Source organism: Furipterus horrens, unplaced genomic scaffold (assembly GCF_987537825.1).
Source record: "Furipterus horrens unplaced genomic scaffold, mFurHor1.1.pri manual_scaffold_6, whole genome shotgun sequence".
Taxonomy (NCBI): domain Eukaryota; kingdom Metazoa; phylum Chordata; class Mammalia; order Chiroptera; family Furipteridae; genus Furipterus; species Furipterus horrens.
This window is the reverse complement of record NW_028327176.1, coordinates 127690231-127708748: the sequence shown is the minus strand read 5'-3', so window position 1 is coordinate 127708748 and position 18518 is coordinate 127690231. Positions and strand designations below refer to the sequence as shown.

The following is an 18518-nucleotide window of genomic DNA, read 5'->3' as shown; positions in this document are numbered from 1 at the left end:
ATGAGCTTACAGTCTATAGAATAAATTTCAGATAAATGTATTGGAATATTTTACTCCCAATTAATACTGAAATCTGCATGGCACTTCATAGTATAAAAAAGTATTCCAATAAATTCTCTTTTAAGTTTTCAACAACTCCTTATACATTAGGTAGCCTGGGTATTTTATGCATCTAAAACTCAGAGAAGTGAAGTGACTTGCCCAGTCATGGCCACATCCTTGATGGAGCATGCCAGTTCAAACCCTGTGCTCTTCTCACTACACTATGTTATGCCTAGCTGGTGGTTAATTTTGTGTCGACTTGACTGGATCAAGAGATGCCCAGATATCTTGTTAAACATTACCTGGCTGTGTTTATGAGGATGTCTGTAGAAGAAATTAGCATTTGAATTGGTGGGCTAAGTTAAGCAGATGGCCCTTCCCAATATTGACGGGGATCACCCAATCTATTGATGGCCTGAATAGAGCAAAATACAGAGGAAGATTGAAATAACTCTGCCTGACTGATTGAGCTGAGACATTGGTCTTCTCCTGCCCTCACCACTCCTGGATCTCAGGTCTTCAGACTTAGACTGGTGTCTACAACACTGGCTTTCCTGATTCTCCAGCTTGCAGAAAGCAGTAGCTCATGGGGCTTCTCAGCCTATGTATTCATGTGAGCCAACATCTTATAATAAATATTTTTTCTGTGTATACATGTCCTATTGATTCTGTTTCTCTAGAGAGTTCTGACTGATACACTAGCAAACGTTTTTCTTTTTAACATAAATTTTTATTTCTCTTTTGGTATGGTGTAGTCCATGTCTAATAGAGCAGTTTCATACCACATATAGCTGGTAGGTGCTTCTCTACCTAAAATCTAGAGATTCTCAACCACATGTCATGGCTCACTGTTATATCCTAGCTAATAAAATTATAATGATAATTAATGAAATAGAGTCTAGTTCTTCCCTAATTATTCCAACATTCTCTTTGTAGTGAAAATATATAGAGTTTGAGCAAAAAGAGAGATAATTCCACATAAACCTATGTAGGCATATGGGATGATGAATGCTAATATCCTCTCTCAATATAGTGTGGCAGAATACACATTGAGAACCATCCTATGGTATGATAATTCTATCCCTACATCTCTCAGATTTTAGAATGCAAATTATACACCATTAATTTGTTCCTCCTAGTTCAATGTAGAGAAAACTGAGGTTATCTCAACACATCCATTTTTCCCTTTCCCTCACTTGTGGTTAATGAGATTAGATGTATTCTATGTCTCTACCCAACCCTGCAAAGAGGAACACCAGAGCCTTATTTAATTAGAGAATACATGCTCTTGGTCAGTGCAATTGATAAAAGATGGCAAATGAGAGAAGATTCTGTTCTCTCCAGTTTCCCCACCCCTTCACACCATAACCCATAGTTAATATGAAGAAGCATGAAAGACATAGGTGTTAGAAGCCCTGTAATCAGGGAAGAACCCAGTCTTAAGATGACACTGACACAGAGCTGGGCAAATCTGAGTGAACTGTTAAACATGGGCTCGGAGTCCTGGCTGGACTGTGCCTGAAGCCCACCCTACCTCTGGATTCTTCTGTTTCCGCATTGATAAATTGCTCTAATTATTTCTACGTCTATTACCAGATTTTTTGTGTGTGTGCAACCAGAACAATCCTCACTGAAACGATCCATTCAGAATATGTAGTTAGAAATAAAGAAGACCAGAGCTGAATATCATTTGTAAATTTTAACTCATCTAAGACAAGATAAAATGTTCTTGTATATCATTTAAAAAAATAAAATAAAAAGGGTATAGAAATTATTTATGGACCTTCAAAAGTGAAAATTTCAAGAGGGTTTTAACTAGGTTCAGCTTTTTGAAAACCAAAAAGAAGGTCATCTCTAAGATAACAAGATTCTCCCCAGTAGGAGACTTTATTGCTCAGCATTAGCACATCAATCGCACTGAAAAATGAACACTTACGTCCATCTCAGTAGCCTAATCACTGTACAAATTGCTGTTCTTATGAAGTGATTGATTTTCTGCCACCTTTGGGATAATATTCTGCAATAGCTATTCATAAACTAATGCCCTTGCATATAGGGCTTAGCTTTCTTATGAAGAGAATCACTCATTAGGTCAAGTAAGAATGACTGATTTCCTAAAAACTATGATTATGTACATAAAAATTTTGGTTATAGATAGGCCCTTGATTAAAAATCCAAGAAAGAAACAACTCACACAAGCAGATGATATTCAAGCTCACTATATTAGTAACATAGAAATAATTCTAATGAACTAAGGAAATCTAACTTTAATCCAAAACCATCTTTTAGCTCATAACAGAACTGCAAAATAATGGCTCTGTTGGTGAACGTTTTACAAATTGTGCTTTGATGACCTGACAAGTCATATGTCATATGATTCATTGGTGGGAGTCTTTAGGTCATTGTCTAGCCAAAATTGATCTACAGACTGTAAATAATGCAACTGTAAGAAAAATGCAATTCACAACATCACATCCTCTCCCCTCTTATCAATCCAAAACTGGACTTTCTCTATGTATTACTGCTGCCTCTGTATCTTGAAGCACAGAGACATAAGAGTAGGGACATCCTCTACTTTTTAGTAGTTTTATAGTTATAGTTTTTAAACTATAACTCTTTATTCTCTCTGTATGAAGAAGAAGAGATCTTAAACTGCAAGCCTAGGCAAGAATTTGTGTATTCAGCTAATTCCCATAAGAATATGTAAACCAGTTGCTAACAAACATTTAAACCATAGTCTAAACTAATGCATTAAGTTTGGGGTACTAGAATCATCATAAATATTCAAAGATAATATTTCCAAATACAATTATTTATAAGAAGTTTGTAAGAAGTCAGCATTTCTGTCCAGTGAGATTTTTGTTGGTTCCCATTATTGTATTTAAAATTGACTTTGGATAAATCTTAAACTCTTTGGGCCTTAGTTTCTGTATCTGTAAAATGAGATGTTTAGAATGGTGATCACTAAGATTACTTTCAGGTTAAAATAACAAAGGTAGTAACAATAGCAACAACAACAACGCCCTCATCTTAATGATCTTGCTAAACACAGTGGTAGAGTGTATGATGAATGGTGTTCAGTCTTGCCATAACAATATTCAGCAGCTCTGGGGTTGATAGGTCGAAATAGATTGATCATCCAAAATTTTACATTTTGAGGATAGTTTGGCATTAAGTCAGGACCGGCAGAAACCTCCATCCTTCTTTATAGATAGGAACAGCAAACGGATACCATTTCTCCTAATTACTCCTGGAACAGAAGGGAGTGTCCAGGACAAAGCATTAAGTAAATTGGCAGGTTACATTCTTAGTAGATAATTTTTGCTAAGGCTATAACTCTTCAGTTGATGATAGCAGTGCTATCCAAGTGGTGGGGTTAAGGAAGAAAGCATTCCAAACTGAATAATGGAAACATATTTGTTGGGTCTATTTACAGTATCGGCCATTGCGACCAAATTGAGACCATCCAGAGATATTTTTTTTTTACTTGACTGAAAAATTAGACTTCAGAGCAGTTAAGTAGAAGCCTGACTTTGAAGCAGTAACAAAATAAAAGCCAATACCAGTTTCTGAAGGAATTGGTGCATTTCTTTGGCTACAAAGCTTCAGTGCTCCATTATGGGGGATTGGGGGAGGGAGAATGGAAAGGAGTTGATTGTTTGGATTGGATTGGATTTTCATATAGGCTTATGATTTGTTATCCAATAATTGTATTTCTCTAAGTTTGTACATATTTGTTATTTAATGATTGCTACAATATCTTCCTTTAAAAGTCACGTTCCATTCTTACAGAAGAAACTTCAAGTGTAGAATGCATTTTACATTGAAATAAAATCTTTTAATATTATCTGGCTTTCTAAAAGTAGAATAGAATTACTGTATTTAGTCACTCAACAAGTATTTATTGAGCACCAACTCTGCCAAGCATTGAGCTAGGCATTATAAATGCAGATAAACCATACAGGCCAGGTTCCTCTGCTCATGGAGTTTACTGTTTAATAGGGAAGACAGACAACTAAATGAGCAATTCCACTACAGTGTGACAGGTCTTATTTTAAGTAATGTGTAAGAATACAAAGAAGGCTCCTCTATCCCAATCTTAAATCAGGGAGGTTTCCCTAAAGAAATGACATTTAAGCCGAGGACTCTGACTATTTGGGATTTGAGTTCAAGTAATTTTTCAGAGTAAGAGACAACTCACACAAACACATAACAAAGACAGTGAGATCCTACTACATGCCAGGCATTGTGCTATGTGCTTTATATGTCTTATTTCATTTAATTCTCACAAGAGGTCTTCAGTTAAATACTATTATTATTATAAGGCTGCAGCTTAAAGTGATTAAGTGACTTTTCTAATGTTATATGACTAATAAGGAGCAAAACCAGAATTCCAATACTAGTTTGTTTTACTTTAAAGCCCATGATATTTCCAATGTCTAACCATATCAAAGAAAACTTTTAGTTAAACTATGAAAAAATATTTAAACACCGACTCTTTAAAACAGTATAATAGTTATCATCAGAAAACATTACATTAATTTGCCATTAAAGATGGTGGGCCAACCACATAATTGTGTCCTCTCTCTTCAGAGACTATATTAAAATGCCAGTAAAAGAAAAACCTCTCTAGAAACATACAGTGATAAAGAGAATGGCATAGCCACCATCATTCATAAACCAGGAATTCCAATAAGTGTTTGGAGAACAAAAAAAGAAAGAGTAATGATCGCTAATGAGATAGAGCAGAAGAACCTGAAACCTTATTGAATGTAGAAGAAAGTTACGAGGAAGGAGCATATTTGCCTCCTGGAACTTGGGAGAGGCTCAAGCGTGAAGTGAGAGAGTAGAACAGTGGAAGTAAGACCTAGAACTTGAAATAAATGGGGTCAATTGAAAGTATAGGCATCCCCCGTATAACACGGTACTTCTATAACATGGTTTCACTCTAATACAGTTAGAGAATTGGGGAATACTCCCATATAACATGGAATTAGGGAAATACCCATACAATACTGAACAAGATAAAAGCTTTTAAGAGCAAAAGATAACTCATTTAAAATTTTTCATTCGAACACGTATGTCGTATCAGATTTGCCTGTAGAATTTTAAAATTAATCAGAATTTTAAACCCATTTTGTTCATGGAGTATTAGTCAAGAGTCATATTTCTTAAATGAAGATCCTTGCACTGAAAGGAGCACAAAGTTTAAAAGAGAACTTCGAAAGTGCTTAGCACAGTATAACAAAATTTATAAAGATCTCTCAGCTAAAAATAAGCAATCTGAAATACCAGGTTTTTTACAAAAAGTAGAACATAGAAAGAGAGATAATGCTGAAGAAAGTTCAGAGGATGAGGCTATCTTGTCAAAAAGAAAGTGCATTCGGTTAATGAAGCCTAGTAGTGATGACAAAGAAAACATTACTTAATTCATATTAATATGTAATACTTTTGATGAAAATTGCTTTAATGAAGATATTTCTCTTAATTATAAAAATATAATAGTATGTTGTTTTTTTTTAATATTTGGGACCTAATGCCCCTTTTTTTACTAGTTCTTTGTTTCATATAACATGGATTTGCATAACACGGCATTTGTTAGGAACCTAACAACTGTGTTATATGGAGGTTACCTGTATGTATGTGAAGCAATTGAGCAAATATTTTTTGAAAGGGGGATCACAACAATCAGGAATTGAACTTCCAAGCAGAAGACTGAATGCTATTTGGAGGAGCTGAATGGCTCCAAAGACAAAACACTCTCTCATCCTCTAATGAAGGGGATAGCTGGCTGGCTGCTCTGCTAAAGCGATGCTGGGCTATCAACAAGCCAGATCAGGTTTTAGTGGACTCACCTTTCAATATGAAGAATCAACAAAAACTCAGATATTTGAGAAAAACCTCCAACATAAACAGTGGGGAAAATAAGCAAACAAGAGGGGAAAAGACGGAAATAAAAAGACCTAGTAAAAACAGAGACAGTGCAGAGCACAGAAGAGTTTAAAGAAAGAAAGAAAGAAGAAAAAAAAACCACTCCAGTTAGCATCCCTGGAGATACAATATAACATATTCCATACAAAAACAAAATCATGACACATAGAAGAAGGAACAATTGGGAACAAGGAAGAGTTCTTGGGAATTAAAAATGATATTGGCAAAATATTAAATTCAATAGGCAACTTGAAAGATAGTATCAAGGAGATGTCCTATAATGGAGAACAAAATGACAAAGAGAATAAGAAAGAAAAGCCAAAAGATCAAAGACCAATCTGTGAGGTCTAGAGAAGAAATAATCAAAGAGTAAACATACAACAATTTTCTATAGTCAAGGACAACATGATGTCCAGATTTAAAGGGCTCACTGATTTTTCAGCTCTTTGAATGGGCAAACACCTACACCAAAGAACATAATTGTCAATTGCAGAAATTCTTGAATGAAGAGATGATTCAAATATCTCTAGAGAGAAATCACAGATCATGTTCAAAGAAGCGAAAACCCAAATGGCAATGGACTTCCCAACAGCATTACTAGCTGCTCAAGTTTTTGAGAAAAAAAAAATGTTTTTATCTTAAAATTTTATACTCAATATAGAATTTTTTTTAAATGCAGTCATGCAAGGCCTCAAAGCTTTATTTCCCATATGACGTTTCTTAGGAAGTTATTGGAAGGTGTGGCCAATGAAACAAGGATGTAAACTAAGGAAAAGAATAAAGGAAAAGCAATTCCAAAAAGTTAAGCCCCAGGAAGACAGCTGTGCAGCAGGCCAAGGGCATAACCAGTCCAATTTGCAGCAGAAGGAGAAATGACTCTGGTAACAATAAATTAGGGGCTTGGAATAATCCTCCTAATTATACCTCACATATGAAAATGGGAAAATATGCAGGAGGGAAACAACAGAGACTCAAGAAATGAAGCTGTGTAAGAAAGTAAATGTAATCAAAGTGTACATCTTAGCCTTCCAGTAAAGAACGTGTACATTATCAACTTAATTAAAACCTATGCTTGTTTTGGGAGGATGGTAGTAAGAGAGGTGTGCATGTGTGTGTAAAAGAACCACATTTTCATCTGATATGATTAGGTTAATAGATGATGTCTAAGATTGGTAGATCAAGAAGCAGCCAAATATCATATCACTTGAAGATCTGGGAATAACTACCAGAAGAGGCAATAAAAGAGTTGTAAGTAATTGCCCCTAGGAAGCTGAGTTGGGAAGTAAGGAGGACGTGGGACCTAAGAATATTATTTTGTTATTATAAGGATTTTAAGGCTATTTGATTTTTTATGTATGTGTTATGTTACACAAATTGAAAAGTTTATGAAAGGAAAAAATGTCGAATCATCTGTTGAGAAGCCAACATATTTCTGTTTATATTTATTAAGTGTCCCTGGTCCTAACACTCAGAATAAGAATAAGAGATGAATACATATTATCAATAAACAATTTCATTTCCTTGCCAACAATTTCATTCTTGTGTTGAGTAATTCAATTTACAATATGTCACATAATGAAAAAATAAAATATGCCTAATTGCATGTGAATGTGTTAAGGACTGTTTTCCAAACTGGTAATTCTGTGTAATTTGTTCAAACTTTAATTACATAAATAAATTTTCTGAGAAGTAAGTCTCATGGAAATTGGAAATCCTCTGCCCTTTTATTCTGTGCTTATTTTTGGAGGTGTTTTAGTATGTTTTATATGACACTTTTTCTTCTGACTTGTGGTTTGTTTAAGCAATAAATATATAATCAATCAAGCAATCATAGAATAATTTTTCCTAGATAGGAAACAAGTTAGAGATATATCCCTGTCACCTACCTTTGTGTGAAATATTGCATTCTACTTTTGATAAAAATAAAGCATAAAATTAATATTTGATATGAATTAAAATAATACTTATTGCCACCTGTGCTTGTTCTACCATCATTCAACTTACCTTGGTATATAAAGAACACCTGTGGCAAACAGCCTCTGCTGTTGGTTCTCTTCTTTCCGTGAGGAGTATTTATTTTCCTTACTAGACCTGTGGCCATTTCTCTCCATCTTGCTAGAGCTGCCTGTCCTGACAGGGCACAGTTGGTAGCTGAGAGCTCAGGCTCTGGAGTCTTAACTTGGATTTGAAATGTTGGCCCAGGTACTTACCAGGTATGTGACTTTGGACAAGTTACTTACTCTCTCTAAGTTTCATTTTCTCCCTTCAAAATGAGGTTAGTTATAGCACTAACCCAAGAATTGTGGAAAGATTAAAGAGATATTTCAAATAAAGTCTTTAGTAAAGTGCTTTGAGTATAGTAAGTGCTCAACAAATGATAGTTACTATTGTTGTTACAAATTTTCCATAGCATAGTATGGTTGAAAAATGGGATTAGTGATCAGAAATACTAGATTAGGTTCCTTTCAGCTGTGGCATTCTATAGGATATGATTGGGTCTTTAATATCTATGATTTGCAAGGCTCTTTGGTGCATTTTAGTAATACAGAATATAAAATAGTTACAAAAGAGTTATCATGAATATTTATTTGTGAAGAAACACACTAGATAAGGGAGAAATATCTGACTGGGAAGATGACTTTAGGAAGCATGATTATTGTTTATTCTTGAAGGAGCAAGCAATGTGATACAGGACGTAAAGCAAAGACGACAGAACAAGTCATTGCATCATTATTATTGACATCACATTTGCCTGAGACAATTCAAGCATTTGACAAAGATGCCTCCTTCATATTTTACAAACAGTTTAAAATGTTGCAAATTTTATTTCAGTTCAACAATATTGATTATGTTTGACCATATAGTTCCAAAGTAAATATGCTGCTGTCATTAATTTTCTGCTGTAGCTTGGCTAGGCTCCAAAGGCGCCCTACATTAGTTTCTTCATTAGTATATTTAAATACCCCCTTGGCTTCATTAAGCTTCAAATGGCTTTATTCTCCATTCAACTGTATTTGCGATCAACAGATTTGCCAAGTTTCCTTATAAATCTTCCTCGAGCAGATGCCGAGATGCATTTGGCATGGGGTGACTCAGGTTTTGGGTAATGGCCCATGCTATGCCTTTTGTAGCAACCACTCCTCTGTGGCCCTGTGTACTCATATACCACTTTATCTCAGCCACTTAAGGGACTAGAGAATAGTCCCAGGTGGACCTTGTCAGATGTTCTCCAATGATGCCCACCACTGCACATTAACTGTTAACGTTTTGGAGATAATATTGGTAGCGGAACATCATGAGACAGGAGACTCTAGGGTTTTCTTAACCCCGTCCTTCTATGGGCACTGTAAATCCCCAAAACACTGCCCCAGAAGTGGCTTGGCACTAACCTTGTCTGATAACATCTAAATGAACTTAATATATGCAATTTAAGTGGATAATTTCAATTTTTTTCTCTAAAAACAGGCAAATCAGGGAGATATTAACTCCCTAGAACAGCGCTGTTAAATAGATCTTTCTGCAATGATAGAAATGTTTTATATCTATGGTAGTCACCAGCTACATGTGAATATTGAGCATTGAAAATGTAGATAGTATAACTCAGAAAGTGAAATTTTAAATTTTGTTCCACTGAAGTTAATTTAGAAGCCCTAAAAAAGTCATTGTTCATGTGCATACTAATATAATAAATATTATTATAAAAGGGTATTTGGCCCTGAGGGAGAGGAATTTAGACTTAACAATAGAAAAATAATTTTTTAAAGAATTCTGCCTGGTGTTAGGGACTCTGAGTTAATATTGTAGATGGCATGAGGGAAACAGCCTCTGGTTTTCTATTTTGGAGATTGGTTTACTTAATGAGTTTTGAGAAATTTCAACAGGTGCTCCTGGGGAAGGCCTAGGGAAATCTCCAGGTGATTATATACCACAGCTCTACACCACACTTATCTATTCTCGTGTGTTTAGACATCACCTTGATTTTTTTCTGAGCTCAATAATTACTTAAAATTCAGGAGAAAGGCCTTCTTTTTTTTTTTTTTTTTTTTTTTTGGCTCATTGTTGTATCCCTCGTGATAGAACAATATCTAGCAAATGGTAGGCATCCCATAAATATTTGTTGAGTAAATAAGCAAATTGAAGACAGTGTATTTTTTAAAGCAGTGCTAGTTTCTGGTATCTGTTGATACTTTGATGTTTCTCTATTGGCAGGGAACAAGCAAACAACTAGACAATCATGAGCTTGGCAAGACAACTAAAAACATTACTTCTCATCTCAATTCAGCCAAAACTATTTCTCATACAGCTGAAGTCTGGTTGTAGTTTTCTCAAAAATGTGTGTGCTTGTTTTGTGTAGAGGGATTTTTATCTCAACTGGCCTCCTTTTGCTTTACAACTAGGAACCAAAGCATGTTAAAGACTGGAAGAAATTAATGACTCTTTTAACATGTGGAGGCAAAAGAGTTTATAACTGGGGAAAATAAAAAAGTTAGTTCTAGGGTCACTCTTTCTCCTTTACCTTCCCTGTTCATTTCTGGGGGTGCTATGGTTAGTTAAAAGTGGAATTTGTCGAGGTACACCTAACACATTATATGATTTCCCCTGTGTATAACTCGGCAATAGTGGGGTATGACTGATCATTTTCTATTTAGCTTAGGAGAATGTTCCATCTGTCACTTGCAATATTTTCAGTGGCTTTCCTCCGGAAGTTCATTCTGCAGATGAGCAATAAGAAGTGTGACAGACTTGAGGAGACTACTGTCAGCGAGAATTACCCTAACTGTATCCTCTGGGGACTGAACATAAGCTCGTGTCTGCAAGGAAGAGAAACCTGGGGTGATTGGGCCTATTGAGAGCTCTGTGAACCACATGAGAGGACTGAGTTAAAGGAACGATTGGAGGGGAAAGTTCTTCCATTCTGCTGAGCTTAAGTCTGAACTGATAGATTCAGTCAGAATGTGAATAGAGCTATTTCTGTTTTGTAACAGGCCTTAAGTAAGTAAGTGGACAAGGGAAAGAAAGTAATCTTAAAAAGCTGGTTCTCAAGCACAGTAACTATGCAATTCTAAGAATTAAAACTTAACTCAATTACTGTTCCATTAGCAATGGAAAGATAAAACCATCAAGATTTAACTAATTTGGATGCCTTTAACAGATTATTGTTGTCGAATCACTATAGAAAGCACCTGCTGAGATTTTGCTTGCTATAGAGATAGGTGTGGTGGAAGGGCACTCAAAATAATGAGAAACAAAGTTAAAATTTGTCTCCCTTTTTCTTCCTTTTTCATCAGACATCACTCATGTCTGATGTTTGGTTCACAAGTTCATTGCAGCCAAAAATAGGCCCAGCCTTATTACAACAGGCCCAGTCCTTGGGCACTTTTTTCTATAGCATGACCTAAGAATTTTCATTTTTAAATTTTATTATATTTGTTTCTAAAAATAATAACTGCAGAATAACACCATTTAGTAAATTATAGAATTCCTAAGTGTAGTGGTCAGTACATATTACACATGTACTGCATTTTACATATCCCAGAAAATTCCCTCATGCCTCTCCCAGACATTACCGCTGCAAAGAAAACCACTATTTTTACTTCCTTCATGAAAGATTAATTTTGCTTATTCCTGAGTCTACATTTTAATTTAAAACACAAACAAGAGATTCTTACCTACATTGAAATTTGAGAAACTGACTTGATGTTTTGAACATAAAACAAAATTGAAATCTCTGATCCAGGACCTTCAAATAAAACAAAGCGCAAAATTCATGTGTTTAGATTGATCTATAGTGTGGTGATTACAAATCGATATTTTCAATTTCATCATGAAAGCTCTGCAAGGAAATAAAATATAGCTTTGTGCCTGGACTAATCTTGATGCCAGATATTAGAAAGGTTCACCTGCAGGCAGACACCTACAAATTCCTGGTATCATAAATAGACTGTGAGGCTTTGTGAACTAAGATTTCACCTTCATTTGCATGTGCAGAAAATTCAGATTTGGGTAATATTTTGTCTTTGTCAGCTGTGGTATATTTTCCTTACCTATTCTAAATCTGTCACTTTCAGTCTTATAAATAAACTTCATGGTTTACTGTAATTTTAATACTGAATGCAATTTTACTAGGTTGTAGGGGATGGTTCACTTTTCAATGAATTCAAATGAACTTATGATTATTAAGACAGGAACATCTTTTATGGTTTAAAATTTTTATTTTAGGTTAAATTTAAAAAAAATAGTACTTGGCTATTCTTTGACTATCTCTCCCTATCTTTTTAGCAATATCTTATAATATCTTTTGATTATTCCAAAACACTCTCTTTCAACTTTCTGGACTAACTTTTGATGACCTGCTTTGCCTAATAATCTTTTCATCTGCCTAATAATCTTTTCATCTCTCCTCAGTAAGGACTACTCAATGCAGTTAAATGTTCTCTGGAGCTTTTGAAAACATCACTCTAAGTCAGTATTTTCTATTTAAATGGACATTTCAACAAGGCTACATTAAGTTTCTTTCATCTCTCACTGTGGACTGCAATGGACCCAGTCACTCCTGGGAATGTTTGATGGGTCATGATGTTTGGTAATGTTTGTTAATGACTATTGGTGATTATCCAAATATTTTCATTATGTATAGTCCCCATCACCATATTCTACAAAGAAGGCACAGCTTCCATGGCTATCAGTGGATAGAGTTGAGAAGATTCATCAAATCACAGAAAAGTTCGCTCTCACACTGACTCCAACACAGTCCTGGTGATACAGGCAAATGCTGCAAGTCAGGCCATGGGATCTGTGCTGTCATAATGACAGAGATAAAAAAGTGTGCACCAACAATTTACATTTTATTCTTACCAACTAAATCCTGTAAAGCAAAACTATGACTTATGAGAGAGAGAGAGAGAGAGATTGGTAATATTAAACCCATATTACATATTCATTTGGGGTACCTAGATATCTGTATAGATATTTCTAGTCACTTCTGAAAACCATTATTTACATTATGATGCACAAAGTGAACTTCTTTTGCTGTTAATTACACCAGCTTTTTGTATAATAGCACTGGGCTAAAATGAGGCAAGTTAGTATTAACAACTTTCCTAGAAACTAAAATTGACTTTATTAAGTTAAAAAATACAGGTACATTATAAAGATATGATAAGTCATAAAAGTAGAAAGAAAGAAAAAAGCGCTAGAATTCACCCACTCATTGAGAACAACCATTGCCATTGTCATGCATTTCCTTCTCGGCTTATCCTGCCTGCAGTTTCGACATGGTTGTGATCACTGTGTAGTCTACTTACTTCATTTGCTATTTTTCATACCACTTCATCTTACCGAAACACTTCATAAACACAGTTATTAACAACTACATATTCTATTGTGAATATAACATACTTGAATTTACCATTTGTCTAATGTTGAACAATTAGCCTGTTTCAAATCGTTACTGCTATAATTAAAACTACTATGAACATCTTTGTTCATAAGACCATTAATTTTCTGATTGTTTACTTAGAACAGATACTTTGAAGAATTAATTCAGGTCAAAGGGAATTACCATTTTAAGGGTACATTTTTCCCTCAGAATTACACCAAACAACATCTGTGAGTAGTGCATCCTTTCTGTTTGTTTTATTGATTCAGCCCTTAAAACCCAACCTTAGCAAGCTCCTGTCTAGAATCCTTATCCATGAAATGAGTTATACCCTCCTCAATATCTAGGCTCATCTGACGAAGAACCTACTTGGAAATAAAAGAGAAGAAAAAGAGAACAAAGAGGAGAAAAGGAAGAAAAACTAAACGTGAAGGAAGAATGAAAGGGAAGGAGGGCGAGGGAGGGAGGAGAAGCAGTCAGAAAGGGAGGAAGACAGGCAGCAGGAAGGCAGGGCTATTTTGAAGGAAACTGAACCTGCAGTTTCCCTAGTCTACAGCACAGCTCTTTACACTAGTTCTTCTCGGTCTCCTTTTTCTGATTCATGACTGAGGACTGACATGCATAAAACAGGTTCCAAATCCTCCTTCCTAAATAGCATTCTTCAAAACCTGAAACTTATAAAAGTAGAAATAGATTTTAAATTAGCCCTCTTTCTCCTTTTGCCAGGGTACATGAATTTTGACACATATCATCTCATTTGAATCTTAAGTAAATTACTGTGAAATAGGTACTATTACCCCAAATTTACAAATTAAAAAACAAAGAAAGAAACTCAGGTCGAGCATCTTCTCCTGTGTCAGGTAGTACATGAGGGCTAGGTCTCAGGTTTAGTGACTCTAATTTTACTCTGCTCCTAGTTTTTTGTAGCTTCTTGATTTCTACTAACTTTTCTGATTTCTCATACCAGCGTTGCCCTGGCATTCTTGGATTTTTGCCTGGACTTTGCTTCTTTAGTCTGGGCTTCTTGCCTAGTTACTTCAAACTACTACTGCCCACATCTCAATCTGTCAATTTGCCAACTTTGTATTAAATCATGTGTTTATTTAAGAAAACTTCTTTTGATGTATTTTAGACAACAAGGAGACTTTATTAGAATATCTAGTGGAGCTATTTTCCTTTAAAGGTAACTACTGACTTCCTGTTCACTTAAAGGTCTGACCTGTTCCTCTACCAGTAATCTCCTTATGCACCCTGGTCCCTGTGCTGGGTGCAAGAGAGCAGTTCTCCCCTCACTGATCCAGTGACAACATTGTGGGAAGACTGCTAACTGTTCATCCATCTCATGTCTCATCTTCTTGGCCACAGGGAGTATATGTCCCATATGAGTTGTGGCCACTGGAATGTGAGTGAAAGTCCTATGTGCCACTTCCATGTCTGGGAAAGTCTTAGGTGTGCAAACAATCCTTCACACTGATTTTTCTTTCACTGACTCGAAGTAGACCTTTGAAGCTACATGCTTCAAAGATGGTAGAACCGTAGATGGAAAGAACCTGGGAGCTTGAAAGAAAGCCAGCTGTTGACAAGGAAACTCCTTTTAGGATTTTACATGAGCAAGAAATAAACTTCTTTCTTGTTTGTTCTATTATACATTTGGGGGGCTTATGTTTCACCAGTTTACCTACTCCAGTTTTTCCAATCTGCCATCTGCAGGGGAATTGCAACCAAGATGCAGATTTCCGTGAAAGCCCTTATGGGGAAGACCATCACTCTCATGGTTGAACCCTTGGATAAAACAGAAAATCTAAAGGCCAAGATCCAGGATAAGGAAGGAATTCCTCCTGATCAACAAAGACTAACAAATTTGCAGGGAAGAGATTGGAAGATGGATGTACTTTGTCTGACTACAACATTCAAAAGGTGTCTGCTCTTTATCTTGTGTTGAGACTTTGTGGTGCTGCTAAGAAATGGAAGAAGTCGTCTTACACCACCACCAGGAAGAATAACCATAAGAGAAAGAAGGTTAAGCTGGCTATTCTGAATTACAACAAAGTGAATGAGATCGGCAAAATCAGTAGCCTTCATTGGGAGAGCCCTTCAGATGAATGTTGGTGCTGGAGTATAATGGCCAGCCACCGTGACAGATGTTACCGTGGCAGACATCTGACCTGTTGCTTCAACAAATCAGAAAACAGGTCATTGTATATGGGTTAATAAACAATATAAACTAATAAGAAGATGTTTAAGAGGTGCTTAATTGCTAATTAAGGTGTACCTCTTTGGTGTTGTGGTTTGATTACATATCAGAATTAAAGACATTTAAGTGGAAATTTTCAAAAAGAGTTTATGGGTGAAATTGTGCATGTTTGTGTATGTATATTAAATGCTTTTCAGGATCTAGTACCCTTACTGTCCCTGCAATCTTTGAATCTATAAAATAAAGCCTGTATCACTGCTTTGCTTTTTTATATGGCATAGTTGCATTGCATTTAACAGAATATAACTGCAACGTTGGAAGGCAGCAGATCCCTGTAAGAGTAGATTCTCCTAATCCAGTCCACATCAGCATTCCCATGACAATGCTAGCAATCTCCAAGGAAACCCATGTGGCCATCAGTAGGTAGGGCTGCTAAGGCAGAAGGGCCCTGATCCGTCTTTGCATTTTATTTATTTATTTTATAATTTATTTGTTTATTTATTTTATATTTAGGGAGAGGGGAAAGGAGAAAGAGAGGGAGAGAAACATCACTGTGTGGTTGCCTCTCGCGTCCCCAACTGGGGACCTGACGTGCAACCTAGTCATGTGCCCTGACTGGGAATCAAACCAGCGACACTTGGCTCGCAGGCCAACGCTCAGTCCACTGAGCCACAGCAGCCAGGGCCATCTTCGCATTTTAACTGCCAGCAGTGGAGCGGCATGAACCTGACAGGCTGTTGGAGATGTGATGGAGGAGTAATTAAGAGACCTTGATGACTTATGTGATGCATGCAGGACTTATGAGGGTGGGAGAAGGATAAAAGGAACATTTCTTCTAGTGTTTAAATCCAGCAGATTATAAGATTCAGGGGTCTAATGGAAATAAAGATGTCAGAAGGAGGACGTTTATTCTGAGAGGACGACAGTGTGTTCCACTTTGGTGGCGTTGATCTTGAGGCTAGCAGCCACTCTTGTTTAGTGATTAAGTAAGTATCCTCTTCCCTCCTCTCCTCAGGCCCCTCCATCCTGTTATCTGTCCTTAGCCAAGATTCCCTCATTTCTGCCTTTGACATGTGTTTTAACATACCACTGAGTGATCTTGCATGCATTTCTAAATATGAATATCTTTTGGAGATGCCTTGCCAGACACTGGAATTAAAAAAAAAAAAAAAAAAAAAAAAGCAAAGGGCAAAGTCAAATATCATTTATTAGTATTTTATTAATTCCATCCTTTAAAAAAAAATTAAAAAGTACTAATCAAATATCTGCCTGGTTCTTGGACTGAGGCATAGTCTATATCATGTCTTCTCTCTTGTTTGGGCTGTAATATATTTTTGTATTTATTAGTTTCACCAGTTAATCTGCCCCACTAAGAACAACCGTGGACATTGCTGATTAAAGAACACCTAACAGAGATGTGCCAAAGTAACCCCACTATCACTTTAGTTGTGAAAAGAAACAAACCCTTGCAGTTCAGGATAAATGAACATTTTATTTTAAAAGTAATTTTAGTTTCTTAAGTTACAGCTTGAAATATTTCTGTGGCATTCCCACTCTGAGTCTCTTATCTCTATCAACCCTTTTCTTTGATCCTTTCCAGTTTCCCTATTCCCCAGGCCACATCCTGAGCCACCATCACCTGAAACAGCTGAAACAGCCCTTCTGATCAGAGCCTTCCTCACTCCATTGTTCCGGATCCATTTTACTTCTGAGCTCACTGAAGTTTCCAAGGCTCTGACTACCTTAATTTTCTTGCAGGTTTTCATCAATGCCCAACCCTGTCCAAATTCCTTCCAACTCAGCCTCGATTTTATGGCACATCATTTCAACAAATTTCTTATCAGCATCAATTCCCCTATCTCCAGTTCTTCTAATTAAACACCTTTCTTAAACCTATCATTTGCCCTCTGTGCTCCTATGCCCAGACTCCTGATAACTAATACAGACATCATGCTAAAAATATACTGTCTCTCAGCTAAGCTCCTGGGGCCACTAAGCCACCCTTTGGTTGGGTGTCTTTTCCATTTCCTTCAGTGGCAGTCCCTCACAGTCATCGTTCTTTCTAGACATAATATCCCATCCGTAACCTCTTCTCCCTCAAAAGATACTTCCTTACAGTTCATGGGATTGGTGGGGGGGGGGGGGGGGCATATCTATCAGGAAAGATCTTTCTCACACTCCTTTCCTTACAGAACTGCACTTATCTGTAATTGAGCCATCTTTTTCTTAGGTTCTAAAGGAAGAAACTTCTACCCAAGTCTGGGCCTTCCATCTGTTTTTTAGATCCTATCTGCTCTCAATTACTCAAAGTCCTTATACTACCAATTATTTCTTCTCTTTCCTCCATTATCAATTTCTCAATGGTGGGATTCTTCAGCATCATGTCACTATGTTGAAGTTTCTCCCATCTTAATAAAGAGCCTACCCTTGACCTACCCTGACTGCTTTCTTTCTCAGTCACCCTTCCTGTACGAGTTGCTTGTGCTTCCTTTCTTTACATCTTCTTTTACATCCCTTAATCTTTTGCAACTTGCTGCTACTTCAACTACACTAATGAAATTACTCTTGCTAAGATAATTTCAATGACCTCTATTGAGTTTATACATTTAAAGGCCCGTTTTGGACTTCCGGCCAAGATGGAGGCTTAGACGGACACGCTCGGTCTCCCTCTACAACTAAAGAGGATTACAACTACTTCAAAACAAAAGATAAAATTCCAGAAAATAAAGCTACACGGAAGCCCAACGTATGAAGTTATAAACCAGCAGCGCCCTTTGGGCAGGTAAGAGCGAAAGTGGGTGGTGCTGTTTGCGGTCGCACCAGGGACAGCGGCGGGGAGAACAATCCCAGCGGCAGGGAGAACAATCCCGGCTGCAGTCGAACCCCGGCAGCTCGCGACCCCAACGCTGGAGAAAGCAGCCACCACATCGCCTTGAACAGTGAGGCCCAGGGGGACGGGAGGACGGATCCCAG

General features: G+C 36.7%; 1 pseudogene; it reads left to right on the top strand.

The window, feature by feature from the left end:
• The first annotated feature begins 6243 nt into the window (after positions 1-6243).
• Positions 6244-15515, top strand: LOC150007393 (ubiquitin-ribosomal protein eS31 fusion protein pseudogene; annotated as a pseudogene).
• Positions 15516-18518: the final 3003 nt, after the last annotated feature.